We start from the raw sequence: 10062 nt of genomic DNA on the forward strand, positions 1-10062 counted from the left end.
ATAACCACTCCGTGCGGTAAACGCGTATGAAGACAGGCCGAAATATACAGGTGACCGAAACTTGACCCCGATGGTACTAATGTGTAGCTCTACTCGTTGTGGTTCTATAGATATGTTGCACGCTCAATTCCGACACACGAGTTGGAAGAAACCTCACACCGAAGCTCGTAGGAACTTACCACACATAGAAGCCGATAGCGCGCACTCTTGGTATCTATGCGTAGCTCTCGCCATTGCTAACACAATGGCGGTGTCGCTTCTCCAATGGAGGCTCCGTAGCTCGCGTAGCAAGTAGATAAGACTCTCTCTCTCTCTCTCTCTCTCTCTCTCTCTCTCTCTCTCTCTCTCTCTCTCTCTCTCTCTCTCTCTCTCTCTCTCTCTCTCTCTCTCTCTCTCTCTCAGACACAGTCACGGCGCTCAAAAACTCACTTTGATTAATAATCTCCCCCCTCCTTTTAGGTTACAAAAACTTTGGCTTATATACCTCAGCCTTGGAGGTGAGAACATCTCTAACTAATTACATCAACAAGTGAAATTACTTCTGGATTACAAGCTGGAAACTCAATTGAGTCCCGTTACTTAATGAATGGCTCAAATCAAAATTAATGTCGGAAAGACATTTATTACAATCAATGGTTACAAAATGATGAGTGTGAGGCAAAATGTGGGTGTGATCCTCTGCTGGCTCAACAATATCTTTACATTGGCAAAATTGCATAAAAGTCAAATTCAATCTCTTTCTCCTCTGATTCGATGCGCGCGAGCTAAATCCTTGGGCATTATTGTCACCCATTTTGCATGAATAGCACACAAGTTGGTGTCTTCAAAAATAGAAGTTAGATGATATTCTGCCGCTTCTTGCAGAGCTTCTACGGCGATACCTTGAACTCGAAACACCATTCCGTAACTTTGCATGATCTCTTTCACCAAACGTGCGAATGGTGCCTTGCGTATGAGAAGGTCTGAAGTTTTTTGATAGTGACGAATCTGTTGCAACGCCTTTGGAATGCGCCGCTTCACAGCAGGAGCTCGTTACTGAGGGATGGTAGGATCTGGGACATGGGCCTTGCGAGGGCGAACCTTGAAAAAAAATTTCTTTTTACGAGAGGGCTTGTGAGGAGGAGCTTGCTCATCTTCAAGGCCACCCTGTGCTCCGACTGGCTCTTCAACTCCACCCTGTGCTCCAACTGGATCTTCTGCTACATCCTCAAAATCCTCTTCATTTAGTAACCCATGATCACTTCTAGGCTGATCTGACGCCACAGCGCCGAAGCCATGTGGCAATTTCTTCCCAGCCGGAACTCGATGATTGCTTGGGATCTCCTGTCCGCTCCACGGTGGGCTTTGTGCTTCGTTGTCCGTTTTGGTTTCTGTGTCTGATGTCACTACCCGTCTCTTCTTGCGTGAAAGTTGTCCACCTTGTTGCTCTTCACCTGACCATTCTCTCTCCATCTCTTCTAAGAGCTCTTGTTAGTGTATCCAAGGTGGTTTTTGAGCACCTTGGACGATTGAGTGAGGGTGAGGGAAAAAAGGTTCATCTTTTCTTGCTATTTGCTTTGTGCGTGCCATGGTGTAAGAAGGGGCAAGATTGAAAATGAGACTCCCTCTTCTCTAAAAGCCTACTTGGAGGATATGCGTAGAGTTCTGTAAGTTGATCTTTGTACAACATTTCTATCTCATTGTCGATGTCAGGGAGAGGCTCTTAGCAGGAGAGATCATCTTGGCTTATGTGCCAACACAGGACAACCTTGCAGATCTTTTCACAAAGGCATTGTCTCGTGAGAAGCTTGAAGCTTTCCGCAAAGCTTTGGGCTTACTCCCCTTTGTGGACTGATCCTGTCCTCAGGGCATGACACTTCCCTTTACTCATGTGCCAGCTCTCGTTCACCGCATCACTCTAGGGGGGATTTGTTACCATATACATGTGGTAGTGATGTGTGTGAACACACTAGGACCGCCGGGGCATTTTTTCCCTCTTTAGGAGGTTTTTTCCCCCATGCATTGTATATATGCCCATCACTCTAGGGCTATCTATCTTTCCATTGCACACTAAGTAACACACTCTCTATTGTGTTCCTTGAGCTTCCTTCGTCTTCTCCAAACTTCCACATATTGAGATGTCCGAGTTTCCTCTGTATCTTTCTTTGTCTTGATGTACAAATTCCGATTGACATCCTCATAGCATGGCAGTCCTTTGTAGTGGCCAATCAGATAGATCCAAATTTGCTCTCTTGTAATTTCTGTGGATGTACTTGAATCTTTGTCTCGGTTGGTCTAATTCCTTTGAGACGCCATTGATCTCGTCTTGACTCCCTTGTTGTATCTATTCAGTGATAGCTCTAATTGCTTTCCTCAATGCTAATAAAAATTATTAGCACCCCTGTCGGTCTTTTTCTCTTGAGGTCCTTCATCTTTTGTTGATGCCTTAATCTCTGAGTTTTCAGAACTGGGCTTTGCTTGAAATTTTTAGCTCCCTTGCTTGCCAAGGCTAATACCGACTTGTCTGGCTGCTTGCTTTGCCTAGAGATTTTAAGCAGGCCACGATCTTGTGTATGGACGTACACTAGGCCGTAGTTAACTTTTACACCTTTCTGTGGGTGACCAATGGTTTTCCCAAAAGATAATTTCAATCTGCTAACTTAGCAGTCTTCAAAACCATGACCATTTTCTCACAATTCTTTCGCACTGTCAGTTTTAGACACTCCTGACTTTCGGATGCATTTTGAGGCCTTAAACGATTTTTTTTTTCAAATTTGAACTCTAGCATATGTAGTGTCGCTCTCAAGCTACGTTTTGATATAAAAACTTTTCCGATCCGATACCGTTTGTGAAATTTATGGGCAAAACAGTGAATTGCAGTTTAGAATGGTCAAAATGAGTCCAAATTCAATTTTGAAAAAAGTTATGGAATCCTTGAGACACTGGGAACACCCTTGTATGGTCAAAATTATAGTTGGACCCTAAAACTGGCTTGGACACATCCTATGCGTAGGATGTCTATATGCTCATAATTTAACAAAATTTGGTCCAGAGACTCCCCTTAAGTCCAGCAACACAATGGTATGCTCAGAATTTCATTTGGACCTAAACATGGCCTGGAGACATCCTACGCGTAGGATGTCTTTTTGCTCAGAATGACTTGAAATTTTCACCCCAGCTTCTCCTTGATGTGATGATCACAGTGGTGTGCTCATAGGTTGGTTTGGAGTCCTAAATCAAGCTGGAGACATACTACGCGTATGATGTCTAACTGCTCAGATTTTGTCTAAACTTGATCCCAAGATTCTCCTAGGGCTCAGCAACCCAATGGTATGCTTAGATTTGAATTTGGATGCCAATAGGTCAAGATTTGGGCTGGATAAGCTTCTAGTGCACTCCAAGAGTAGGATGTCTGGCAATTCTCTTCTTTACTTAGTAAAAAATAGGCCAAACAAAGTCCAAATTCACTTTTGAAAAAAGTTCTGGAATCCTTGAGACACTGGGAACCTCCCTATATGGCCAAAGTAAAATTTTGACCACTTTATGACCCTGGAGACATCCTACGCATAGGATGTCTTTTTGCTCTGTTTCAACCCAAACTTGCACTGTAGCTTCCCCTTGATGTGCTAAACTCACAGCTATTTTTACTTTTTGATTCTGACACCTATAGGTTGGTCAAATGATCAAGAATCTGTTCCAAAAGCCTGATGTCTGTTCTGATGAAAAATTGTACAAATGATCAAGAATCTGTTCAATTCCCAAGTCAAATCAACTCCAAATTGGACCAAATTTGCCTAGGAGGCTTATCTAAGGCTATATGACAGCATGGTATGGTCACAGTAGACTTTTGGTTTCACAATTATACAGTAGACATCCTATGCGTAGGATGCCTTTTTGCTCAGAATGAACCCAAACTTGGACCAAAGATTCCCCTAGTCTTCAGCAACCCACTGGTATTCTTAGATTTGAGTTTGGATGTCAAAAGACCCCAAAACTAGCTCTTCTTGCCTTTTTCACTTAAAAATGCTAAAGTCTGTTCAATCTTCCTTTCACTAACCCAAATGAGATGAAATTTATCACATGCACTCAATACAACATTTAGAACATGCCTTTGGAGTCATCCTATGGTTTGGTCTTAAAATTAGGCCTTGGACACAATATGGGTAGGATGTTTGGCAATTCTCTTCTTTTGACTTTGATCTGTCAAAATTTGGTCAAATTCCACTTTCCAGGTGAAAATAGGGTAAAACCTACCTTCTAAACACACTGGTAACCTCAGATTTTCAAAAAAGTGCCCATATCACTCTGTAGACATCCTACACGTAGGATGTCTACTGCTTATTCTTTTCAGACTGAAGTGTCCCTGATGCTTCCTTATGCTCTCAGCAAGTGCAAGTATGCTTCACAATTGCAAAAACATGCAAAATCACTCATTTTAAGCCTTTTCTGAAATTTTATGTTTTCTGACTCCGCCTTTTGGCTTTTGGTCAACAAAAGTAGGGAAAAACACCCAAGTCAATATGTTACTAGGGTAAAACCTACCCTCTGAAGCCACTGGTAACCTCAGTTTTCCCAAATTCCTTTCCAAAAGTGCCCTGGAGACATCCTACGCGTAGGATGTCTACTGTCTTAAAATGCAGATTTTTTCTGGCAGTGGTACTCCCTATGCTCTGTAGAGCTCTCAGCAATAATCACAGAAACTTTTGGACTTCAAATAAGCTTCCAAACACAATTTACCGTCTTTCCTAATTAGCGTTTTCCACTTCTCTAATGAGACTAACAGCAAATAAGACATGCATAAAGTACTCTAGATCAGCAACAATCAAGATATCCTACTTACCCTACTCCTACTCATCATGTGAGATGGTGATTTTGATGTCTTGGTTGCTTCCTGGCCTCACACGGAGTCTCAAGTCAACCTACCACCACATCTACCACTCCAACTCCTACTCTCTACACCACAACCTACTACTACCTAATACTACCTAAGACGGAAGATCGAGGCTAGACACACGCTCCCTAGACTCCTCCTAAGACCTAGAGAGTCCACCACCCTCTGATCCTATCTAAATGTAAAATAGTACTCTGGAAAGCTAGAGGGACCGCTATCCTCACGGACTAGTCTCGGTCACCTACTTAGGGCCCTCGTCCCTGGCAGCAGTGACGCAAATGTTGGACGGACAGGCCGCGACGAACGTCGGCATAGCAAGAACTCACCTAACATATAATGTCAACTGAGGATGAAGCTCGACCCGCAGGCGCGTGGAAGCAACCAAATGGTGTTAACCTCTACTCGACCGACTAATGACTACTTCCTATAGAGATATCAAATCTACATGCCATCGGTTCTGTGAATGTGAGAGTCTCCTATGATGCTACCGTAAGCCAAAATCCCGTTAGACGTTCTCGAAACGTTACGAAACTTGAGGGATATGCTATCAACACCAATAGGCCACTCTCCCTAAGGTCCGTGGCCAAAAAAACCTACCCAATATCCTCCGTGCAGAAAACATGTAGGATGTCTGGCCAATTTTTGCAGGTCGACGTTTCCAAAAACTAAAGTGCCTAATGTGTAGCTCTACTTGCTCTGATCACGTGGATATGCTGAAATGAAAAAACGGACAACAGTTACTCACCGAATCTGCCAAAAGTAGCTCGCGGGTGAATCTGCCAAAACACAGACAAATGCGTGTGATGTAAGCATCAAAGCCTAGCTCTCCTCGTGGGCAACACACTGCTGCTCTCCGTTCGTGATTCCGACCACCGTAGCTCTTGTAGTGTACAGACACACTCTCTCACTCTCTCACACTCTCCCAACGACATAGCAGAATAGATTATTATAAGTTTTGTTACAAAGCTTTAGGTTTTGGTTTATATACTAAACCTTAGAAAACCTAATGTCCGGCCAAAATGACTTGATTTGTCCCTAGGCTTCTATAGAGCTTAATTACAATACCGTGAGCTGGCTTTGCTCATCCAACAAGCATCTGTGGCCTAAATACAAGTGCCAACTTAAAATATGAAGTTCCCGTAAACATTACAAAAGTGGCCGTAATGGCTCAAAATGATAATAACGGGATATTTGATGATGTCCATGAGCTTGTATCTTCACATTACAGCATCCATCTTCGTCTTCATGACTTCATCAGCATCTTTATTTGGAATCTTTGTGGAAGCGTTGTTGAAAGGTTGATTTTTCAACAGTATGCTAAGAAAAGAACATTCTCCCCAATAAAGGGCCTCTTTTTTGCTGATTTGTGATAGCAGCTACATAGGGTTGAAGAGAGAACAGAGGAAGGTTGTACACATCTTTTTGCTCTTGAATCAAGTGCTTATTGCTATGTTGTTCTCTTCTCTATTGTTCCTATGCTTTGGCGTTGGTGCCATTGTGTGTGTGATTTTTGGGCTGTGTTTTGTGGTATAGAGAGGGAGAGAGAGTGTTGAGTGTCAATGGTGTGTGTGATTTAAAAAGTACGGGTATTGTGCAAGATTTTATTTGTTGAGGCATGTATATGCTTGTTGGTGTGCAGAATAGGATATATGTTATGGAATTTGTGTTGTTTCAAAGGTGTTTCTAAGAGGAGTGGGGTGTTGTGAGTATCTTGGGCTATTTTTGGGTATGTTCACATTCCCCCTCTCCAACGTGCTAGAAAAATATGTTTCTAGCCCAAATAAAATTTGGTTAAACTAAAACATGAAATGGATACAAGGAGATTAGATTTATCCCTATGAACAAAGCTGGAGAATACTATGAAGGGGAAGAAGGAAACACAACCCTTTCAGTGAGATATAATGATGTAGAAACCATGGAAACACTGAACAATGAGGCTCGCATAGCTAGGGTGCTACCATTTAACAAGCCTTGAAAAGCGAGCGAGGGATACAAAGCGAGCGAGACAAATGAGTTGGAGATATCTTGTAGCTGAAATCCTAGGAATACTCGACTACGCTTAACTTTATTTTTATTCCATGTTTGTATACAAACTGTGTACGCTCCATTTTCTTTTTTTGCTTATTCCTCAACACCATGCAAGAAATTTACTGAGCATTTTTAGTTCGAGGTTATATTTATCCCCACTCTCTCCTTAAGTTAGTACTTACCACACACTTTTTATTGATTAGCTCCAAGAGTGTGTTACTGAAGTGAGAAGAAACCAAAGAGTCGCATAAAATTTATCAGTAGTAAAATGGCCATAGTCATCCGAAGGCCAACCCATAAACTACCTATATACCTGCACAACAATCATGACATGCTTTCCATATGTTTACGGCATAAAAACTTCTTTGTCATTGAAACCATAAACATTTAGCTTTTCAAAATAAGAAAGATTATAATTACAATCTTCTACAGAGACACACATATAATCCACTCACACTTCTCATACATAGATCATGACTAGAGAGAGAGAGAGAGTTCAAACATGAAAAATGACACTCTAAAATAATTAATGCACAAAAGCAAACTTTTCCAGTTCACATTAAGGAAACAACCAAAAAGAATACTCTTCAAATTTCTTAGTGACTCAACACCTAAAGTTTGCCGACTAAAAGTGAGAGAATCTGGTTTGATTTGACTCATTGCAAAGAGCTTTTGTCTGCAAAAAAGTACACATAAATAACTTGGTTTGTCATTAAACATCATGATCTCCATACACCACCTAGGTTAAGTGGAAATAGAGAAAGAGGGAATAGAGGAAAGGGGGGGGGGGGGGGGGAGAGTAGGTTGTTGTGGATAGCTAGTACAAAAAAAGTAAGTTTCCAAAATAGGATATAGATGATAGATAAAAAGAAAAACATGCTTAAATCGCTAGCATATGTTTTCCATACAAGGCCTAAAACATCTAGTTCTATATAGGATGAAGTTGATAGCTAAAAGGTGAAACTAGCTTAAGCAGCCACTAGCACACGTCTTCCATGCAAGGCTTGGAATAACTCTATATTTGAGAGAGCAGCTTGATGCATAAATGCATGAACATTTGCATCCAATCCAAGAGTCCTTAAAAATACAAAGTATATATGCTTGCATGGAATATAAGTACTTGCCTTTGCATCCCGTCTCACAAAGTCCTCACATGTACACCGTGGAAATTGACTTATTGTGATGGAATATGAAATCCCACGTGCTTTTGATCCCTCTGATTCCAAGAAGAAAATGTGCACTTCGTTTGGGACTATTATACTCTCTCTGAGAACGATTGCATGCATTTTAGTTTCCAAGCCAATCTTATCCTTGAAATCTTTGGTGAGTTTGCTTCTCCACTTGACCATTCTACCATCCCTCTTTTGTGGCCGTGCTGCACTTGCAGGAGGTTGAGATCGAAATCTTTCTACAACTACACCTTCTTGAGAGCCATCATCCAAAACAAAGCCTAACTTTCGCAATAAACTTGTCTCTTCTAAAGATAGAAACATTCCCTTTGAGATGGGCCACACCTCAAGTGTAGGACTTGGTGGAAAAATAACAGATCCATGCACATTCCAAGCATGTTGTACATTGCTATTGCAAAACCAAATGACCTGCTCATGTGTGCCACCTGGGTATCCTTTTCTTCCCTTGAAGCAAGGGGCAGGAACACCATGCAATGTTGTTCCCCCGTTTATGTTGATCTCAACCCCACACCTCTCACTTACATCAACAAGAAAAATTTAAGACCATAGAGGAAAGGCTAGCAACCAAAAAAGATAGATTCAATGTTGTATTTCTAACCTGTCTCCTTGATTAACCCAAAACAACTCACTTTAGCCTTAGGAGGTGCTCTCCTAATGGCCCAAGTGGTCTCTACAACTTCAGACTTCTTTACTTGCTGTACTTTGAAGCTTAGACATTGTGGATAGCTCTAGAGGTTGTGATGGTATTATATTCAGGTCTATGACTGTCAGTCTCATGAATCGGAGTTGAGTGATCCAACTTTCTTTTTCGACACAAACTTACTTGCTCCATGGGCTGTCTCATATACTCCGAAGAGGCAAGGCCTACTGCATCCAATGTAGAAGCAGTCAAATCAATAACCTTCTTCTCAATAGCTCGAGTTGTGTGTCCTTCCATTAGCCTTTTAGCTAGTTGTTTCAAGTCCGGACCAGTACCATGATATTTTCCATCCATAAAAGACTTATATTTTGCACTTTGCTACACTGCTAAGCATAGGTCAACAGCGGTAGCCTCATAGAATGAGACATACTTTTTTTCTCCATGTGCAGCACGAATACTTGCATGTTTAGATTCAGATAGGTTAGTTGATGGTAGAAATCCCAAATCCTTGTGTTGTGTAAGAAATTGATCAATCCAATGTGATGCTCGTGCATCCCACCATGCAAGCCATAGCTGTAAGCTTTGTAGTTGTCCCTCAATAATGTGGTTGTCAGTCCAATAGTTTTGTATAGATTGCTTACATCGTTCCTTCTCCATCTCAGTAGGTGCACTTCTCCACTGCCTGCACATATACTTGTGCTCTTCTTGAAAGGCTAGCTTAATGCACTTCTTAGTGTGATCCACCATATTTGTCTCCCAGTGAAACTTGCAAGACCTCTCTTTCTCCTCCACCTTATTATTTGGACCACGAAAGTAGACTGGGCACACTGCAATCCAATTTTGCTGAGCCTCATCTGACATGAAACCTCTAAATTGAGGAAGTGGAAAACCATTTTGCACCATTTGGTTGTTTAACATTTTCCAAAATTGAACCTGAGCATGGTGATCTTGCACCTTAAACTCACAAGTTGCGATTGTGAGCAACTCATGTACATGTGGATCATATACATGGGCTCCCATTGTGCACCACCCCTTCACCCGATGCACATGATCGAAATGCACCCATTGGCCCTCCAATGAGCCACCTACTTGCATTCGATTGACAAGATCCACTCTTGAACCTGGACACTTAGATGACATCTTAAACACATGTGGCTGGCTATCATCACCAAGTTGATCAGGAAAAAGAACACTTTGGATAAATGGATATATGCATCTTTGTTTCAGTCTCAAAATAGCATCCAACCCACTGTCCCCTTGAAGAAATCTTTTCTAGCAGCCTGGATGGACCTTCTGATTCGAGCTTTTTGAGAGATGGGAGTAATTTGATCTAG

At 41.7% G+C, this 10062-nt stretch overlaps 1 pseudogene; it reads right to left on the reverse strand.

The window, feature by feature from the left end:
• Positions 1–8332: 8332 nt before the first annotated feature.
• LOC147451450 (uncharacterized) lies at positions 8333–9385 on the reverse strand (annotated as a pseudogene).
• Positions 9386–10062: the final 677 nt, after the last annotated feature.

The sequence above is a fragment of the Adiantum capillus-veneris genome, chromosome 9, assembly GCF_014529385.1.
Source record: "Adiantum capillus-veneris isolate H3 chromosome 9, ASM1452938v2, whole genome shotgun sequence".
Lineage (NCBI taxonomy): Eukaryota > Viridiplantae > Streptophyta > Polypodiopsida > Polypodiales > Pteridaceae > Adiantum > Adiantum capillus-veneris.